The sequence below is a fragment of the Lutra lutra genome, chromosome 9, assembly GCF_902655055.1.
Source record: "Lutra lutra chromosome 9, mLutLut1.2, whole genome shotgun sequence".
Classification (NCBI taxonomy): Eukaryota; Metazoa; Chordata; class Mammalia; order Carnivora; family Mustelidae; genus Lutra; species Lutra lutra.
The window spans coordinates 135,574,093-135,595,904 of NC_062286.1; the positions used below are offsets into that span (position 1 = coordinate 135,574,093).

The 21,812-nt window shown below is 45.0% G+C and overlaps 1 protein-coding gene across 5 annotated transcripts in view; it reads left to right on the top strand.

Annotated features, from left to right (window-relative positions):
* Window positions 1-21,812, top strand: part of TSHZ2 (teashirt zinc finger homeobox 2) — a 439,172-nt gene that overhangs the window by 362,920 nt on the left and 54,440 nt on the right. The window contains exon 3 of one of the 5 annotated variants that reach the window (XM_047743787.1): window positions 11,289-11,305. The exons of the other annotated variants lie outside the window; for them this stretch is intronic. The gene's annotated coding sequence lies outside the window, so the exon portion shown is untranslated. Of the gene's footprint in view, window positions 1-11,288; window positions 11,306-21,812 lie in introns of those variants that run through there. 5 annotated transcript variants of the gene reach the window in all.

A 21,812-nucleotide genomic window follows, 5' to 3' on the forward strand; every position in this document is an offset into this window, starting at 1 on the left:
GATGGAGGATGGAGCTCCAAGGGCATTCCCAGTGCTGCAGGGGATGGGTTTCCTCCTGACCTTCAAATTTACCTAGGTGAATTTTTTTGTTCCCCGCAGACCTAACCCCAACTCCAGAGACCTTCCTCAGAGATCTGCCCCAGCGTCTTGTCTCCTCTTTGCCGACACTCCATCCCCTCACCAAATTCTGATGTTTCCTACACCTCTGGCACCAGGGTGAAGGATGAATGAGTGTAAATGTGGCTCAGAAAGCGTTTTATCAAGTTTATTGCTTATGCCGGACCCTTGGGTTTATTTGTGTCTATCCTCCATCCGAATGGAGAACAAAGAAAAAAAAATCAACAAATCATCCAATGTTATTCCACCACATGAGCCAACACCGCATGGGGGGCTGAGGTGTAACTGGGAGCAGGGGGTCACTGGGGCACAGAACAGCTATAAGGGGAAGTCAGATGAGACCAGAAATAGAAGATTCAGGACAATGATCTCCAAATTGCTCCTCTGGGCCCCGGTGGCCTTTCTCAGGCATCCCATGGGTCCCTGGAGCCTGCAATTTCCTGTCTGGCTTCCATCACTCAAGTCTACAGAGACTGGGACCATACAGTCACACAAGACACAATAACAACAAACCCATGTGACCACCAAACCTGAGACTCTAGGGACCGGAGAGACAAACCTGCCATGAAGGGAAGGACAAAGCCCTACAGCTCGAGTTCAAGACAGGACTTCTCCATTTCCTAATTCTATGACCTTGGCAAGTCACGGGCTTCTCTCTCAGCCTCAGTTTCTTTATCTGGTAAAATAAGATATTAGCCCCAACTCTACAGGGCTTTTGAGAGATTAGCTATGAAAATGCTTTGTATACCAAAAGCCTACAGATCCTTTTTATTTGTGGTCTGCAGCCGGCTTCGATGCAACCCCTAATCTCGGGTATACCCTAGAAGTCTGAAGGGGTAGAAAGATCTATGACTTTTATTTGATGGCTATTTGACCATTACGAAAAACATGGCACAATCTCCATTCTCCTCCTAAAATACCCCGTTTATTAAGCTTACTGGTTACTTCAACTCTGGAAGTTTACCATGATAAATGATCAGCTGTTTCCCTTAATGTAATTTCAGGAGGTAACCAAGAAGCTTAGCTTCCTAAAGAAGCCAGAGCTGACTTTTACAATTTGGAGTGATCCCAGAACGCTCTTCAGGATGACATGGGAATCCACCTGAGAATCTGCATTTCACCCTCTTGCTATTTGGAAAACCTACACCAGTCAGAATGGTGCCCCTGGAAGGCCCCCATGACCTTGGCTGAGGGGAGGTGTGAGAGCCAACCAGAGTCCCTGAGGAGCTATGAGACAGAGGGATTTCTTCCAGAAATACAGGAAAATTTATGTGGGGAACAACACAGTTGCGAGCTGGGAGCTGGTCTTGCTTAGAGACAAATAGCAGGAAGGAACAGAACGGGGAGGAAGGAAGACATTCATTACCGCAGGCGGGAGATTTGACTGGGACTGGAAACCCCAGGAAAGCAGGCAAGCAAAGCACCGTCCCCCAGAACTGCTTCATAAATAAAGCCCTTCGCTTCCAGCCATGCACAGACATATTTACTTAAATCAAATTAAGATTAGAATACAGCATTTTTTTTTTGGCCTGGAAGGCGTTATACATTCCGTATTCTCTTGTTTTCCGGCCTCACTTTTGTGACACTGGAAATTCTGTCCTAGCAGCATCTATAATGCTGGATCTGCCGACTACGGTCCTGACAACTGGTCCCTGACCCTTACCACTTTCCCGCTGTGTGACTTCTGCAAGGAGCTTGACCTCTCTGGGCCTGGTTCAGTTTTATAAAATGATGGCCATGGCTGTTGACCTGATTCTAAGCACAAATAAATACTCCTTGATCAGAAAAGATACAGCAGTGATGGGCCACGGGGTACCTGCCTTTCTAAGCATTCTCAAATCAGCTTTTTTAGGCATAAACAGAGGACACATCTAAAACTGCAGTTCAATGACATTATATTTTCTCATATAAAGGAATCAAGGAGTCACTCTAGATCTGGTTGTGCAGGAAAAGTATCCCATGGTTAGTAAGGACAAATGGAAACAAAGGGGAAAGGTGATAAACCTTCCTCGAAAAGGGATTTTATCACTTCCAAACGGCGTACTACCGCCTTGTGATCGTTCAGCTTCTCAGAAATAAAGAATAGAGGAAAACTCAGAAGCAAGCATCTCACACACACACCAGCCAAGGAGGTGTCTTCACCCCACGAGAAGAAAAAGGCCAGCATCCGATGGTGATACACTCCTAAGGACCGTCCCTTTCCTCCTCGGTGTGGAGAAGCAGATCGTAGCCGTAAACCGGTGAAGACGAGCCCGGGGCTCAGCGCTGGTGGGGGGGACGGGGACGCCGTTCTCCATTCGTGGAGCGCGGTGACAAGACTTTCTCACCATTTGTCCCAAATACTTTTCTTACCCGCCTGCCACCACGGAGAGGTTTTTAAGGTCACGGATGGACCTTGAGGTTTTTTTTTTTTTTTTAAAGATTTTATTTATTATTTGACAGAGAGAATCACAAGTAGGCAGAGAGGCAGGCAGAGAGAGAGGAGGAAGCAGGCTCCCCGCTGAGCAGAAAGCCCGATGCGGGGCTCGAAACCCAGGACCTGGGATCATGACCTGAGCCGAAGGCAGCGGCCTAACCCACTGAGCCACCCAGGCGCCCTGGACCTGAGTTTTAATCCAGAGTCCCTAGGCGGAGCTCTACTCTGTTAGGCAGTAACTGGTCTGCGGGGGGCTCCACTCATTCATTCCGATCAGTTAGATTTACCTCCGGCACCAGGGGGGTTTGCAAGGGGAGATAACCAGGAGGAGCAACCCACAGGGCCTGCTGGAGGCAGGAAGGAGCTTGCACTTCTGAGGTTGCAAAAAGAAGGTTCTGGAGGCCAGGATCTAGGGAGCCCAGCAGGAGATGGGACTCGACCAGCAGGGGCAGACCAGGGGCCAGCTCACCCCTGACACCATCGAGACAGCCCCATCCCGCCCCCCACCCCCAGTGAGGACTGGGGCACACACAGTCTGCCTCACCTTCCCCTTCGGACACTAGCTCACCGGCCGCCCCACCCCCAGCCCCGACTCCAGCATCACCCATCTGGATGGAACCCACCGCCGGAGCCTCAGGGTGGCCCGAGCGACCCAACTGCGGTGACAAGGCTCTGTATTTATACAACAAGCCTTGCTGGGTATTTTTAGGCCCTCTGTTTAGAAACACAGGTTTGGGGAGGGGTGCGGGGGGAGGGAAGAGAGAGAATAAATATGGAAATCAAATGTAAAAACTTCTGGCTCTTGCAACCAGCTTCCTGGGGGAATTTTCCTCTGTTCTTCCCACTTCTTCCACTCAGCAGAATGACTGCTAGTCATTAAGGAAATCTGTGAGGCGCTCACGGTGCAGGGATTGTACACCAAGGCTCCCAGGCTCATTTGCATAGCCCATGTTTTGATTGGCAGCTGTACATGAAATGGCATATCAGTTTGAAAGTATGTTGTGAGCCGGCACTAATGATCCCGTGGCTCCAGGGAAACCTGCCATATTGTAATTTGGCTATCAGGCATGAAAGAAATAATTCTAAGTGCCAGGAATGCAAGACTGAATAAATGTTTCACTGCTGCAGGTTGCCAAGGGTGACACTTCTGATTCAGTATAAACGAATGCCCCGTTGCCTTTGGGGTACCGGGAGTTTGCATTGTATCTGAGCTGTGTGTATAAAACATTAGTCTAAGAAAATGGCTTCAGTGTAAGATGGGAAACAGAGGCCCGCTCCCAGAAGGCTGCGGAATGTTTACAACTAATCACTGGATGAAAGGGTTTTGCTACCTTCTGTAATGACAGGCAAACAGGATTTGCTTTTCCTGAGATGGAGAATAATGGCTACGTTAACTCTGCCTCGCCTCGCCTTTTTTTTTTTTTTAATGAAATGCTCTTTTGTAAAGAAAATCACATCTGTTTCCTTTTATATATGAAAGGGATATAAATTCTTTTCTTCCTCCCTCTGTGTGAATAGCCCGTTGGTGTACCTCAGAATTAAATAACCCTTTCTGATGTCCATCCGGATTTCTGGAGGTCTGGAAAGATGGCTGTTGCTTCCTTCTCCTTGGCTCCTGACTTCACACACTTGCCCACGCACGGACGGGAGCTTTAGAAGTGGGGAGCGATCCCTTTTGCTTGAATTTTCATTAAGGTCCCCATGCAGATTGCAACCGGATCTGGCTCCCCGCGATCTCACTTTCTGTCACAAGCCCCCTATGCAGCCATTGCACAAAATGCAGATGACCATTGTCTGAGGAGCAGGGCTGTCCTAGAAGAAAGGACACCGGGAGGGAAATGGCTCCTGCCTGAGGTCTCAGTTGGCCCTCCGGATCCTGGCTTGAGGATCATGTTAAGTTGGGTTTTTGTTCCCCTTGATTTTGCGTGGAGATCTTCTTCAGAAAGGGTTTCTACCTTTGGACTTCCTTCCTTGGACACCATTCAAGGACAGACTCAGGGACCTGCTTAGACAGGACAGAACAACACTCACAGGAAATACCAGGGTCATTTTGCACAGTAGGCAAAGGTCAGCGGGGGTAAATCAAGTCAGGTATGGGGGATGTCCAGACCTCCCGTATTCGCAGTTCTCCATATGGGAAGAAACCAACTTGACTCTTTGGAATCCCCTTTTGATTGAACATTTCATCATTGCTCCTTGCCTTCTTGCTGGTAGATCTGGCAAACACAGTGGTCAAAAGCCAAGGATACTTTCAGAGATCATGAAGAGTATGGTCAGATTTACCCATCTCTGTACAGCCGACTGAGAAAGCTCTGTTCATACCAACCCCTTGAGCAGTTCTGTTGTGTTTTCAAAACATTTAAAGACTCAATAAACAACACACCAATATCCGTTGAGCACCTACTATGGTGGAAAATTATGTTACACGCTTATAATAGAATACACAAATCCCGGAAGATACAACATTCACAATGTTCTGTTCCACAGGGGAAGGGTTTTTAATTCGGAGTAAGAGACGCTGAAGATGTCATTAATTTAAACTTACATTTTCTTATGCCTTCATTTGACATGGAAATTACTGAACACTGGCTCCGTAGGAGGCTTTGGGAATACAAAAATAAATGAGTCAGGGCCTCTGTCCTCAAGTCACTCATAGTCCAATGGGAAACCCACACCCAAACACACAAACAAAAACAGACAAGTCCACTGTGATGGCACGGGCACTCAGTGGGTCCTGAGGCCAAGGTCAAGCGACGGATGGTCATGGTCACAAGAGAAAATGCCAGTTGAGAAATACAGGAAGCCTGCGGCCAAGCTCTTGTCTGTCACTTTCAAAGAACACTGTAGATTTCCGTCTGAATTCAGAAAGCCTCTGGTGCCCCTGCTCCACCCTGGCTATTATACTTGGTACTTTGACATGCGTTATCTGACTTAATTCTTCCAATGGCAAATCCTTCACCGACATTAAGATGAAAGAGGTTCAATATTAAAACAAAATGACATGAACCCTGTAGGCCAACAAGAACAGACCAGAATGCTTGACCTTTTCCCCATTTGTCATCAGACATTTTCTAAAGATGTAAATGTTTGAAGACTCAGGCATCGGCATAGAGTGCCCTCAGATTCATTCCTTTAATGTAACTGAAAACGTCTTGAACATGAGCAGGTGTAAAGATGATTCAGATGGAGAGTTGACTCTACAAAACCATTCATACTGTACTGAAGGGGGATTTAAGGGATTTTCCAAGGTTGATTTTTTCTGTGCAGTGGTTGCTTTAAGCACTGATTTAGAGTCCAAATCCTGCACAATAGTGTCTCTACGGCCTGCTGAGATGGTCTTGAAAACCCAGAGGAAATCATGTCTCACTCTATGTTAGGCCTATGTTAGGAGGGTTAGTCATGGAAGGCTTCATTGAGGAGGTGATTTTCCATAATGAAGAAATGAGGAGAGAAAATTCCAGGCAGAGTGGCCAGGACAAGCAAACACCAGGAGATGACAAAGCATGCATACTCTGGGTTCAAAGGCTGGAGGTAAAGTAGTGACAGAGCTGAAGCTAGAAAGGGAGGCAGGTGGCCATACTCTGCCGTTTGGACATTATTAGGTTGCCTGCCTTCTTGTTTCAAGATCTCTAGACCTGTGCTTTTCAAATAGGGGTGAGTTGGGAAGAGATCAGGAATGTACTAATATCCCGCACTGCACAGGATGGTCCCCGATCCTGTGAATTATCTGGCCTGAAATGTCCTAGAAGCTGAGGTTAAAAAAGCCTGTCCTAGACCCATCTGCCCCTAGACCATTTCTACTTGTGTTCATGCTGTTCTGTTGTCTTGAAGGTAAATGAAAAGCTGGTTTAAACTTTGTATCTTGGAATAAGGATGTATCAGGACAAATATTTATTTGGAATTCCCATTTCCTTGTGAGTTGGGCCGGGGTGGGGGTGGGAGGCTGGGGAGAGAGTGACTTTAGAGAGAAATATTAACCTTGCAAATGTGCACATTTTCAATTCACATCCTAGTGACAGGCTACAACTTGTAATCAGTATAAAATGATTTTCCGGGAGAGTAAATGCTTATTTTCACTGTCTTGATGTTGGCACTGGATTACTTGGTATTAATCCCGGGGTGACACAGTCACATTTGGAAGCCGTGAGATTTATTTGGATGTCTTGTGGGGCCGGGGCAGCCTTCATTTTACATCCTTGATCTTGGAGCATTTAAATAATAGAGCTGCTTTCCTATATGCACCAGTGGTGTGAAAAGAAAGTCATCCACCCAGGACAATTCCAAGAGCCACACGGCCAGGAGAAGGGAGGACAGGATGTCACCATATCTGTTGTCAGCCCCACCCTTAGCAGCCACAACTACTATGACAACAAACAAAAGGCACTTATTAAGCATCAACTGTGTGCCTCTCCCTTAGCACAAGAGAGCAAGAAATCGGAAAGCTCGAACCCACAGGCTCCAGGGTATACTGTAACAGCCTCTTCTCTGGCAGATACCATTGCTCTAATCAAACATCTGCGGTCTCTATCTCTCATTCCCATCTCCCGTAACCTCTGTCTAGAGCAGAGGTCAGCAAAGCTTTTCTATAAAGGGTTACACTGTAAATATTTTCAGTTTCCCGGCCCTGGGCTTTCTTTTGCAATTACTCAGCTCTGACATAGTACAATATGCAAACAAATGAGCATATTTGTTTCCAGTGACTATGCTGTGTTCTAATAAAACTTTATTTACAAATAAGGTGCGGCAGAGCCAGATTTACCCTGGAGGCTATACTTCACCAGCCCCTCACTGAGAGTAGCTAGTACCATATTTTAAAGACGTTGCCTTCTGATTATTTAAACAATATACTATTAAGAATCATAAAACTGTCCTTATGTTTTGACTCCATAATTTCACATCTCAGAATCTAGTCCTAAGAATATCTTTGGCTCTTCACACACAGGTTTCTGTACAAAGACGTTCACTGTGACAATACTTATAATAATAAACATTTGGCAATTTTATACACCAAAAATGGCATCAGAGAAACCTTATTCCATCATGAAACAATGGACTATTGGGCAGATTTTAAAGCGATCATTCCGAAGTGTTTTCGTGGCATATAGATGTGATGCTAAGTCAAGAAAAAGTGAGATAGAAGTTGTGTATACAGTTGGAATACAATTAAGTCTACATCTGCATATTCCTAGAAAATGACTCAAAGGAAATATACTCAATTGTTAAGTATGGTTTATCTCTGAATGGTGAGATTATGAGGTGATTTTTCTTAAAATGAACCGCAGCGTGGAGTTATTTAAAAAGGGCAAGTGCTGGTATCCAGCTGATTGAGCTTTGCTATTTCACTGGCTGGGCAGGTCATCCTCCCAAGGTTACTTAAGTACTCTGAGCCTCAGTTTACTTCTTGGTAAAATGCATATAACATCTGACTTGCTGGATTGTTGTGAAGATTAAATAATGCATATATGTGACATGCCCAGCCGAGTGCTTGTCACATAGTCAGTACCCAGCAAATGGTAGCTGGTGATATCATCATTCTTCGTCCTAAGCAGTTTTCCACCCAGACTGTAGTGATGGTTACACAAATCTACAATGTGCCCAGTTGCACGCGTGCACGCATATGCGCGCGCACACACACACACACATTATCAAATCAAGGTCTATGCCCTGGTTAACAGTATAATACCAGGGTCAATATCCTGGCTTTGATATTGTAGTACAGTTGTATTAGACTGATGTCATCCTTGGGGGACTCTGGGGAAAGGGCACTGCAAAGTCTTTGCAACTTACTGTGAGTCTATACATATTCTAAATCCAAAAATCTTAAAAAAAAAGTCATTAAATCTCTTAAAAGGTTCCAGCTGCTTCCATAATTTGCCTCTTTTACCCATCCAAGTGAAATGGTGAATTGTAACAAGGGGCTGTTTGGTCTCATTTGCAAAAGAGAACACCAAGAAGCTGAGTGAATGTTCTCCTCCAGGTGAATCAGAAAGGCAACAGAAAAAAAAAAAAAAATCAAGTCACTGAATATCCTAGACTCTTCCCAGGAGCTGGTCCTGCCCCAGAAGTTGTCCTGCGTTTTACAGGGCTCATGTTCCTTCAACAAGAAATGTGTCCCATCCTTTAGGGAGATGTGTGTGGAAGATATTCTCTGGGTGAGGGTCTCAGAACAGATCCTACAAACAGATATTTCCAGGTGATGCTGGGTGTAGAAAAGGCAGGGAACAAGCAACTCTCTCAAAGAAAATGATTATTGTTCAAGCATTTTCACATTGGCGTTAGCTTTATTATTTTTACATGCACTATTAAAACTGAAAATAGGTTTTATATAAATTAAGAAAACGGGCTTGGAGTTAGTAAAGTTACAGCTGTGCTTGCCAAAAACTTGATGCATTAATTCAACAAATATTTGTTGAATGTCTACCATGGGCAGGCACTGTTCTAGATGCTAGATATGCTAGTGAGCGAGACTGCTTCAGTTTCTGCTCCTGAAGAATGTAGTCTCCATCAAAAAGCAATTGATAATCTGGGGAGACTGACTGGCTCAGTCTGTGGGTCACATGAGTTTTGATCTCAAGATTATAAGTTTGAGCCCCAAGCTGGGTATAGAAATTACTTAAAAATAAAATCTTTAAAAAAAAAATTTGTTTATAGCCTGAGCTTTCCCACTTGCTTGCCATGTGCCTTAAAAAGCTACCTGGACTTTGATCTCCTCTTCTATAAAATAAGTTTTTGGCTTTGTACAGTAATGACAAATACACACTCTGTAACTCCTATCTCTTGTTTCTGAAGCAGACATCACTAATCAATCCTGGCATTCTTTCCCACTGGGTTTCAAGGAAGACATGGACTTTGCATCCTTCAGAACAAATTGTCTCTGTTGGCATTTTGGGTGGGTAACCTTTGTTGTGGAAGGCTGTTCTGTGCATGATGGGATGTCTAGAAGGCACCGTGGCCTCTACCTTCTCGATACCAGTAGCACACCCTGCCCCCTCCCTGTTGGACAGCCAAAAATGTCTCCAGGCAATGCCCCCCAGTGGGAGGACACCCTGACTCCAACCGAAGACGATCACTCTAAGTGGACGCTGCCAGCGATGCAAGTCTACAGCAAGCAGAAGTTGTTGGCCATCTCGGGGCTCATTTCCCGCCATCATTTCTGATCCTTATAGTCCATGACTCCAGCAGTCTGGGAAGAGTGAACCATATTGCTTGCTTGCTTGCTTGCTTGCTTTTAGTGATCTAGGGAAACAAAACTTTTTGATGGGAAACCAAGGAGATTAAATCACTTGCCCAGGGTGCCTAGCTGTCAGAGGAGCTGCTGAAGGCAGACACGCAGCCTCGGAGCCCGTTGTGCTCTGTCTGCTGTGTGCTCTGGGTCTCCCCAAATGACTAACCTGAGCAAGCCAGTCAGACAGACCATCCACAAGGCAACTGGGAGGCTGGACTCACTGGGAAGCATTTGTCTCCAAAACATGGACAAATAAGCATTTTTTGGTTTTGTTTTTTGTTTCATTTTGTTTTCTTTTTTCCTGAAGAAACCAATGTGAAGCAAGAGCTCATGGGTAAAAGGAAAAGAAGTGACACCCAAAGGCTTGCATTCGAGAAGCTTCCCTGAGTGTGTGCATGTTGAAGGAATAAAGAGACACATATGTAAATTCCAGTACAAACCTCAGCTCGTTAAGGTCAGGCCAGTTCTGACACATGTGTTATACTCAGGAGAAGTGCCCATCCGTCATAGAAGATATTCGTAGAAAAGTATAAACCTTTACTGTAGCCTCTCCCCAAATGCCAAAGGGGTCAGGCACCTGTTCATTAAATTGCTTTTCTTTTCACCCATCCACTTGCCCTAAAACTCCGTGCCTCCTGAAATACCAGCTCTCCCTCATAGCCTCTCCAAAAATGCTCCCGAGTCCCCTCCGAACCAGCCATCCCTGGCCCTGTCGCCACTTGCCCCTTCCCACCCACCTCCTGTTGTCTTTCCACGTGTGACTTACCCGCTCTGTGATTGTAACTGAATTATGACAGCATGGCCTCCGCCAACAGTGTGGGAGGTCTCCCCTTTCTCCACATCCTCGCTGACATCTGTAGTTTTCTGTCTTGGTCATTGTAGCCATTCTGACCGGTATGAGGTGGGATCTCCTTGTGGTCTTGATACGTATTTCCCTGATGCCCAGTGATGTTGAACATTTTTACACGTGTCTGTTGGACATTTGGATGTCTTTGGATAAACGTCTGTGCGTGTCTTCTGCCCTTTTCATGACTGGATTATTTAGGGGTTTGCGGGGGTGCATATTGAGTTTGATGAGTTCTGTATAGATTTTGGATACTAGCCCTTTATCTGGTAAGACATTTGCAAATATCTTCTCTCATACTGTAGGCTGTCTTTTAGTTTTGTCAACTGTTTCCTTTTCTTGTATGTGGAATTTAAAAAACAAAATAGAGGAGCATAGGGGAAGGTAGGAAAAAATAAAATAAGACAGAATCAGAGGGGGAGACAAACCATAAGGGACTCTTAACTCTAGGGAAAAAACTGGGGGTGGCTGGAGGGGAGGTGGGCAGGGGGATGGGGTCACTGGGGATGGGCGTTAAGGAGGCATGTGACGTGATGAGCACTGGGTGTTACATGCAACTGAAGAATCACTGAACTCTCCCTCTGAAACTAATAATATGCTATATGTTAATTAATTGAATTTAGATAAAATTTTTTTTTAAATTTTTAAAGTGGCTCCTTCGAATACTCTTCTCCATTTCCTAATAGGAAGAGCAAGACTCAAGAGCCATGCTGGTGGAGAAAGTTCTCTCTAGCATACAGGAGAGGAGAGAAGCTTCCAATACCACCGTGGGGAGGGAGAGCTCAGCCACACGAAATAGACAGTGAAACGCTACCAAGAATATGAAGAGATCACAGGCAACAAGATTAATTGATTGATTGATTGATTGATTGATTAATAATATCTGGAAAGACACTTCAAAAAAGCATAAAGCAAACTATAAACATATGGTATTAAAGAAGAAGTTTCTGGAATAAAGAAAAAGTGGCTTTTAGATGAACCTTGAAGAACTGGTAGGATCCGGACCTATGGAATTAGCGGTAATGAGCAAGCATAGGAAGAGCAGAGTCCAGATGGCAGGACCAGCAGAAAAATTCTGTACAGGAAGGGGTTGGGTGTGTTCAAAGAGTCGGGATCAGTCTCCCAAGTCAAGCTCCTTAAGCTTATTTCCTATCTGGGGCACTCTGTGACACATCCCCAAATGGAAAAATCATTCCCAGTTGAGCTAGCCAAATATCTTGAAAAAATAATGCAGAAATTATGAAGACATTTTCCAGAGGACTGTAGCATTTCCTGTCTTGACAGTGAGGCTGGATTTGACATCAATGAAGTCAAAAAGTTAAAAATAAAAGCTGTGACCAATTCAAACTTCCCTTCCAACTGTTTTTCAATAATCTGAGGTTGAACTGGGCTGTGAGATAGTCCTTGTAACCAATTTCTTCAAGTCATCCCAACATGACTCATGAATTCACGATCATGGCCAAGGGCATGTGCCATTGGCTAGTCTCTTTCCTGGGCTGAGGGGACAGGAAGGAACACTGAAATGAATTATGACTTCATTGATGGGGCCATCAGATGGAGTCAACGGGGCTTTAAGAAAGGACATGTTCCAACAGCGTGACGGATGTCTTCGGGTTAATCAGAGAAATACAAGTTATGGGTACAAAGAATTTTTAAAGGGAATAATATAAAAATATTAGTTCACCTGTATACAATGTTTCCTGTGTGCCCAGTCTGCTCCACCTGGTCTCTTCCTGCCAGTGACCTAAAAGAGGCAGCTATGGATCCCCCCATCGTACAGATAAACAAACTAAAATGGAAGTTAAGCAATTTTCCCCAGGTCAGACCATCAGGAAACCAAAGGGCCAGCATGGGTCTTCCTAAGGAGCCTCCAGAGAAAGAGAAAAAGGGAGAACACTGAGAAAATCCTGCCCCCAACCTTAAAAATTCCAGAATCCATAGTGCAACCACATCATTATTTCCAGGAAGGCTAGTCATCCACAATCCAATGGAGGCAAAACCAGAGCAAAACAAGGATTTCTTGCCCCCGGGTAACATTCATCCTCTTGGGCATCAGTTTTATCATCTGTACAATGGGCATCAAAAATCTCTCAAATGATACTGTGTCCAGGAAAGCTCTTCAGAAAGTAATGGCATGCTAAAAAATATTTTATGATTAGGAGTGTCTGAAGTCAGGCAAATTGGTTTGAATCAGCACTACCAATTATTATGAGCTTTATCCATGGGCAACTTAGATCCTCCCCTAATTATCAGTTTTTTCACTGATAATAATCATACCTATCTTGTGAGGCTCTAGTGAAGATTAAATAATATTATGCATGCAAGGATAATATCCTTTGCAAATAGTAAGTGCTCAATAAATTTTAAATAATAATAAAGAAATCATAGCTACAACATGGGCTATGCTGTGCTTAATTACAACAAGATTGCAACACCTATTTTGATGAACCAGAGCCTTCCAGCTTGAGTAAGAAGTAAAATAAATATGCAAACTACAGAACTTTAACCCAATAACGTGACCACTCCCTAAGTTTAGCATATTACTGGAAATCGCTAATGGAGCACTGCCCATTATTCATGATACGAGCAGTAAGGAATCATGCATAATGGAACAGAGTCCCTGCTAACAGCAGATTCACGCACGATAATTTAAACTTGTTTGTATGGAAATAAAGGGCGAATCTTTGAAGTGAGCCTTAATGAGATTCTGCTTGATCTTCAGTGTATCCTGGGAGAAAGAGTTCAATTTTTCCTCCAGCATCCGGCTCTTGTTGGTGGCGTGTAGGAAAGAAAGGGCCAGCTTAAATTATGAATGGCCCTTCTTGTCTTTGTGATAGCAGGTGAGGAGTGGGGGTGCTCATCCTGGGGCACAGTGGAGATGGAGAGAGACGAGCACAGTTCTCCACCAAGGTGGTTTCTGAATCAGAAACTTAGAGGAGGGTTTGGTGGACTGGAAGCCTCACAGAAAATATGCATCATGGAAAGCTAGAGTTAGAGACCTTCCGAGACCAAAAGAAGCTGGTGGTTCCTGGCGGGAGATGCTGGCGTATTAGCTGTGCCCTGCCCCTCATCACATTCTGCTGGTGCACAAAAGGGCTTCGGCTCCATCCCAGACCTGGCAAATGCTCGACACCATCTGCTGAGCAGCTCCCAATATCCCAAGACATCTGGGGTCTGGTCAACTTGACCTGATGGTCAGAAGGTCCCAGGAAGTGAGTTTGTGCTTTGGCGGACAGCCAAAAAGCATGGGGCTAGGGAGTTTCTGAAATCACTGATTTTGAAAAAGCTCAATTCAAAGCCATAGAAGTGATCTACCTCACTGGGCGGCTGTGGCCGAGAAGACCCCGCAAGGTCCTGAGACCAGGCTGGCCGCACAGCGCAGAGCACTCACTGTATGCACCGGCCATTTATTTTCTCTTTGCCTTTATCATCGATTTAGGGTTTCTTCTTGTCTGCGGCCTTTCAGGCTCAATTAATTGTAGCTAAGCCTCTGAGACCAAGTGTTTGTTGAACTCCTGCTGTCTCAACCCAGAGACACCACGGAACCTGCAGTTGCCACGGATGGCGCATGTTCAAACGGTCTCCATGCCACGCCCCTTGCTCAGGACACTCCTTATGTGGCTGCATTTAATGCATTAAATTTAACTGCATTTCCTCACTGCGACCCTATCAGGAAAAATATGTCTCTTAGCCCCATTTCACAGATGAACAAACAGAGGCACGTAAGGTAAAGTTACTCACTTCAAGTCACAAACACAGTAGGCAGTGGGATCCGGGATTTCGAAGCAGACACCTGTTTGATTCCCGGTCCACCTTCTTAATCATGGTCTATACAGCCTCACCCTCAATGCCTTCCAACCTTAACTAAACTCTCAGCTGAGCTCAGTGAAGGGAGGAAGTCCACACCCACTAAGGAGTTTATCCCAATTCCTCCCCAATGTACAGATGTATCAAATAAATGACTTTAGTGCCAGGGCTCTCTAGCACAGAGCGAAACCCAGCAGGAGGCTCTCCTGACCTCCATCACTCACCTCAAACAGACTCAAAAATTCAGTTCCCAGGTGATGTTGTGTTGATTTCCTAAAGAAAAATCTCTCATTTTTAAACCAACACATACTGAGCACTTGACATGTGCCAGACTCTACACTAAGGAGATTTCATGCATTCAGTCATTTAATTCTTCAAACCCTTATTCCCATTTTGCCAGCAAGGCAGCAACTGAGGCCGTACAAATTAGGTAACCAGCCCAAGGACATGCAGGTGGGGAATGAGGCACCAGGACACGTTCCTGCATCACTCATGTGATATGCACATGTTTACCTCTCGGTGCCTGACGCTGTTCTCCACTTGGGAATAGAGCGATGAACAAGACGGAGCAGGTGCCTGCCCCCACGGAGCCTGCATTCTGGAGGCAACAGACAGGCTCTGAATAAATACACATCTGAGATAGTCTAGAGATCATTCCCATGAAAAAATTCAAAGCAGAAGAAGGAACTAGAGAGTAAAAGATGCGGGAGGGGGTGCTGGTTTAGAGCCAAGAAGGATGCTAGAGAGGGTGATATTGGAACTGAGACCTGAACAAAGTAAGAGAAGTGGAAGAAACACATTCAGGGGGTGGGGGGGATCACATGCAAAGGCCCTGGGGCAGGAATGAGTTGGGGATATTAGGGAAACATCTAGAAGACCCTTCTGCCCCAGTCAAGTGAGTGGAAAGACTGAATCATGCATGGGCATGTCGGACTCAAGCTAGAAACCAGTTCTTGTTCTCCCATCCACTACCCTGTCCTTTGTGTCCAAGTCTGCAAAATATCAACTCCAATTCTAACATCGGCTTTCCCTAAGGGTACTCCCCTCTGCCAGCTCTCAGAGTCTCTCTTTCATGAGGTTTAGATAATTACCAAATAGAGATGTTCTGGAATCCATTCTCTTTTGCAATAATTTGAATTAAGGTAGGATAAATGTCCACCAAGAGATGAAGAAGAGAGAGGGACTCTCTGAGAAGCACCCATGCATGGTATATGTCGATATTCACAGTGGGTCTGTGGACACAGGCCCCCATCTGGGTGTGTATGTGGTGAGAATATCTCAGAGGAGGGGGTATAAGTGTGTCTACTCCAACAGAAAGTCTTCCATCGCTGAGAGCTGCGAGATGAGAGGACACGTCGGGGTTTTCAATACCCCAGCGTATCAGTAACAGCCACACCAGCCTCAGAGCCGGCCATGAGCTTGCGTATTCCCAGCTGAAGCTCCGAGGCTCTGAGTTTCCATGCGGCGTCCCACGTTTAATTACTAACCACGCCCCTGAGCCCCCAGATCGTCATTAAATAAAACAAATAGGACGCTGGATGAGTATTTGAGGAAATGGCAGTCTTTTTCATAATCAAAATCTTTATGCATTTTGTCTCCTCGTCGCACTAAAATGCTGAGAGAACCAGATTTTTAGAAGATGACCTGGTCTTTGAGCTCAGGAAAAAAACACATTTCATGTAGTTCAGACCCCGTGTCTACTCAATTACAAGTTCAAGCGAAACACCCTGACATCTTAAGGATGGCCTTTTTTATCTTTCTTGTTTTAAAGAGTAAGATTGGAATTTCATCATATTGAATATAAACGGGGAAAAAGTACATTGCAGAATAAAACTCAAAATGCTTTTATGGAATTTTCGTTGTAAGACAGCCTGTAATAGAGTTGACCTCATATTCACCTAAGATTTCTCTGGCTCCGAGTTCAGATTTCATGCCAATTAACATGTTAATGACATATATCATTTAAAGAGCTCATCATAACTTTTATCACATCATGTTACATCTATTTCCTTGTAATTAAATCAGAATTACAGGGTGTAATTACTTTTCTTTTCCTGAATACCCATTCCTTTTCAGACATTTAAATTCAAGTGCAAGTACTAAAAGACACTTGAAAGTAACAACCTAATAAAAATATTATCAATTAATGAAAGTGTTGGGTTTCTTCTACTATCCAGTTTCCTTTTTGACAAATTCCTTTCTCCTGTTATACTTTGGATAACACCTAATGGTGAGTGGTATCCAATCAAATGCTTCTTAAGTTCTTTAAATCCTCAGGGCCCTACTTTCCATTAAGATGCAACGCTCTCACACGTAAATATAATTACATACAATTATTAACGGAAAGGGATCAGATAAGATTTATTAAGGAGATACCTATAATTACCCCCAAGTCCAGCCCTCCCTTTACGTGTTGACTCAACCATGGTTTGGAGTCAGCAATCACGCCAGCAGCAAAACATCTACTGACTGATTCATCTGGGGAAGCCAGGGCCTATGGCAGGACCGAAAAAGGGATCCACCTCTGTTTAAAAGACTTAATCATGGGGGTGTCTGGGTGGTGTTGTCAGTTAAGCGTCAGACTCTTGGTTTCAGCTCAGGTCATGACTTTGGGATGGTGAGATGGAGCCCTACACTAGCAAAGTGTTTGATTGAGTTTCTCTCCCTCTTCTCTCTAAAATAAGTACATAAAACCTTTAAAAAATAAATAATAATAATAAAAGACTTGACTATGATAATTCTATGAAGACAGCGGAACCCAAGGTCATTTTCTGACCATGGTCTAGTCTTTCAAACCTTCCCAAACACTGGCTTTAAGACTTAAGCCTACATCACACTTAATTTTTGAACCTCATTGTAACTTCAAGGTCATAGCTAAGAAAAGGCAAGTAATTTCCAGGCATGTGATCTTCTAGGATGACCTGTAAGAATTATGGGAGTGGAACTACCAGGGACCAGTATATATTACTTGTGGGACAAGGCACAGGAAGATGGGCAGGAAAGGGACTCCTCTGTTGTCAGGAAATTCTGCGTACATAGATCAATCCGTTCATTCACTCAGCAATTATTTATTGAGCACCTACAGTATGCTAGGTACTATCCTAGGCCTTGATGACAAATAAGATGGTCAAGGTCACAGTGGCCAAGGTGCCAACATCCATCCCACCCTGGAAAAGGAGGAAAGACTCTGAAGTATAAACCACAGAACAAATAAGAGAATTACAGCCGGTGATGAAGGGTCAAAAAGAAAGGATAACCGAGCTAGGTGATGTGATAAAAAGCGATGGGCTGAGGTGGGTTATTCCAGACTGGATGGTCAGTGAAGGCATCTCAGAGGTGCCTGATCTTTGAGCTGGGGCCAGAATGACGTGTGGGAGGCCGCCGAGGGAGGCTCAGTGAGAGGAGAAGCGCCAAGTGCCAACGTCCTAATGGGAAGTGAGTGTGACGTTTCAGAAAAACAAGGAGGAGGCGGGTGTTGCTAGCACAGAGTGAGCAAGAACACAAAGGTGGCAGTAGAAAGACGGACCCACTTAGGAAGCTCTGTGAGCCATGAAGAGTAGTATAGATTTTTTCTTCTTTCTAAGGGTGACAGGAAGCAATGAGAGGGTTTAAAAGCCAGGAAGTGACGTCATTCTAATTATATATTAATTATATATATATTATATTATATATATATTTATATATTTATATATATATTTATATATTTATATTTATTTATTTATATATATTTATATTTATTTATTTATATATATTTATATTTTATATATATATTTATATATTTATATATAATATATTTATATATTTATATATATTATTATATATAATAATTATATATCCGAATAATAATTATATATAAAATTATATATCCGAAAGGAGAGTCGGTGGTGTGGAGCCTGGATTTGGAGGGGGCAGGAGGAGAGGAAAGCAGACGTTTAAGCGACCGCTGCTGCGTTTCCGTGGCTTGAGTTCAGGAGCGCCCGCGTAGGGGCGGCAGCCACAGTCTGGCAGGTGGGTGAGCAGGTGCGACTCCGTGAGCTCGGGGCAGCTCCCAGGGATCCCTGCATCCCCTGGAGCCTTCGCTGAATAAATGTGTCCTCTTCACCGCCAGCCAGGCTTTGTCTGAAGGCGTGGGGCTGCAGAAGTGAACAACACAGACAGCGTCCCTCCCTCTCACGGACCTTGAACGAGGGAGAAAACAACCCGTGCAAAACCAAATAATCACACAGCATGTCCGGTGACCGTAGGCTCGTTGAAGACAACGAAGGCAGGGCATGGGGGTGGGGAGTATAGATGAGGGAGGGCAGCTCCTTCAGGTGACAGGCCCAGGGACAGCCATAGACTGGTGGAGGGAAGGCGTGACAGTGGCCAGGACCTGGGTGGGGTGACGTCTTCCTGGCCCAGATGTTGCCTCTTTTCTCACTTGAAGCCAGCCCCAAGCACAACTTGGCCCCACTTCAGTTTTCCTCAAGAGCATCCTCTCTCACCCAAGTGCCAATGAGTCACAGACACGGGCGAGTTTTCACAGGGAAACACAGAAGTGGGGTCACATCACGCTGCCAGACGACACCCAGTGAAGCTTCTCACTATTTCTCTAAACGGTCCCAGCGAGTCCTTTCTCCTCCTCTGCCTGAGGCCCAAGTTCAGCTTTCTTCTCGATCCCTTCTGGGCCTGTTGATGTCCAGTCCTGCTTCCCTCCACTAAGGAGGCGATCCCAGTCACCCCCAGTTTCTCCCATAAACACCTCGACATGTTCAGTGAAACAAAGACCTTTGCTGAAAAGGTGCCGAGTGACCATGTGGCCCACAAGGGGCTTCGTCTCCCCACTCCCATCCCATGAAGCCCCAGAAAGCATTTCTCCCCCCAGAACACTCAGCACATTCTCTGGGATGGGGGAAGCCTGCTGAACCCAATCGTCACCCTGCAAATGGGCTTGGATTGGCACATGCCTACAAGCTCCCTTCTTATTAAGCCCAGGCTGTAGAATCTTCCAGAAAATGAGCATGGACAGAAGCCACCTTTGCACAGCTCCTTCCTGTCCATGGTCCTCTATGTTTTCTCTCTCAAGCTGGGCCCAGATGAGGAAGGAGCTGAATTCCTACCATGCCTCTAAGGACTTTGGTTAAGTCAGGGGTTGGCAACCTGTGGAAAAGCCGGTGGAAACGTTGTGCCAGAAAACAACCCCACCCCCTGTTTGCAGATTGTCCGTGGCTGTTTTCGTGCTGTGGCGTGGAGCTGAGTAGTGACAGAGCCCGAAAGAGGCCGCGTTCGAGATGGAGGGGTGCAACCATGTTCCAAAACATCTTTACTTTACTTTACTTTACAAATACTATTTGTGATAAAAACCCTTCTTTTGGAGGGTTATTTTTTTCCACCATTTAAAAAAGTGAAAGCCATTCTCCCCTGCACGACTTAAACAAAAGCAGGTGGCAGGATGACTATGGCAGGCAGGTCCTATCTGTCACCATGATTTAAGGGGTCACTGGCAAACATCAGGTTCTCAGGCTTCCCGAGTCAATGTCAGCACAGCAAGTTCTTGGCGTCCGCCTGGGGAGAAAGGTCAGTGTCCCTTTATGCTTGGACTCTCCCTATGCCTTCAGCTGTCCAGGGTCCAGAATGCTAGTCCTCCCCTCAGAAATGCAGTTCCTTTCAGTTGGCCAAGTCTGGAGTCTGAGCTCTCTGAGGGGGGAGCCTGCTTGTTCATCCCGATGTCTCCAGCACTCTGCACAGAGCCCAGCGCAGAGCAGGGACACAAACCACATTACTGGGGAGAAGGAACGTTCAAAAACAGAGCCAGACTCACGCCCTTCTCAACCCATTCTCTAATCGTGTTGATGCGTATGATAAGACAAAGCCATTACTTACCAGAAAGATGAATAATTAACCATTTCTCCAAACCTGGCGGCCTGGACAACAAGGGAGACTGGGAGCCACGCGTCCCCGTGAGTGGCACATCTAAATGACTTCTTGAAATCCAGAGCCCGCAGCCCACACTCTGCAATATTTCCATCGATTTCCAAATGAGTGGAGGCCATTTCCTGACAGGTTAGGGGAAAGAGGCCAAACCGTGAGGCTCCTACTCTGTCTCCAGCATTTTACAATTAAGAGCTGGCCTTGTTTAAAGCTCAGCCCGTCGTTACCGCGCATACTGAGACAGGACACTTTGATCCAAATGGGATCTGACTGCCCGAAACCACCAAAGTTAAGCCGCTCCCAGACGCATCTTTCACTCTGGGCATCTCCCGGCCGGCTGATGTCTGTTTCAGCGGAGCGGTGAGCTGTTCTCGGGACGGCGCAAGGGAGAGCTGATGTTGCGTAAACTTTTCTGCTGTCGTTTCCTTTCCGACTGACAGCTTCGCCCTGAACCCTAGGCCTGCCTGCTCATCTCGCAGAGACGGTCCCTGATTCCCTCTCTTCCGATTAGCCTGGGCAATGATTGGGATAATTTAGGACTTGCATGGCTTGATCATCTGTACAGTTACAACAAATAAAACATTTTAATATGAGCAGTCACCGCGTGTTTACTGTATCATATTGCTGAGAGCTGAACGGATGCCAAACGCTATCACACGAGGGGGGGGGGGTGGTGTGAACTCTAGAATGATGACACAAATAAGGAAATTACAAAAGGCCCGACAAATGGCATTTGTGTTAAATCAATAATGCTCTGTTTGTTTTTTTTAATTCTAATCTTTCTTCGAAAAAAAATTATCTTTCTAAACAGTTGGCGATTCCTATTCTTGTTCGTCTTCCTGAACATAATTAAAAACATGTTGTGGCGTCTACTTAAGACATCAACTTTCCCAAGGCTGTCTTGTCCACTGCGTTTTAAACAAAGACACTTGTTTTGGCATTGTGCCCTTAATTAATCATTTGAGGCTTTATTGCTGTACCAAAAAAAAAAAAAAAAAGTGTTTGTTCAATGATTCATCACAAGCCCAATTTCTGCAGGACTTAATCAAATACAGAACCAAGTTTCTAATCAGCTTAAATATTTTTAAGAAATTAATGGAGGCCTTGTTTTCAGTATGTTTTTTGATAAAAGGAATATTGATATATGACAGCCTGCTACTTAGGAATTCCCAGGAATTCTTTCGTGGAGAGGAGATGGACCCTTCGCTTTCGGAGTTGAGATTGCAAGCCCTTTATCTACTAGGCAAGCAGAAGCGTTGATGGCTCCCTGAATGTCACGCAGCCCTGGGGCCTTGCCAAGGTGGAGGTAGGGCTTTGAGCGGCCCATTTGAATGGGGCCTGAACAATTCACATGTTCTTTCACGGATTCTACGATTCCTTGCAGCAGATGGTACATCGCAGGATAAAGATGACTCCAGGAAGTGCCAAGCCTCCCTTGCTGATCCCACTCGCTCCAGACAGGCCACTGACTCTTCCCACTTTCAGTATGCCTG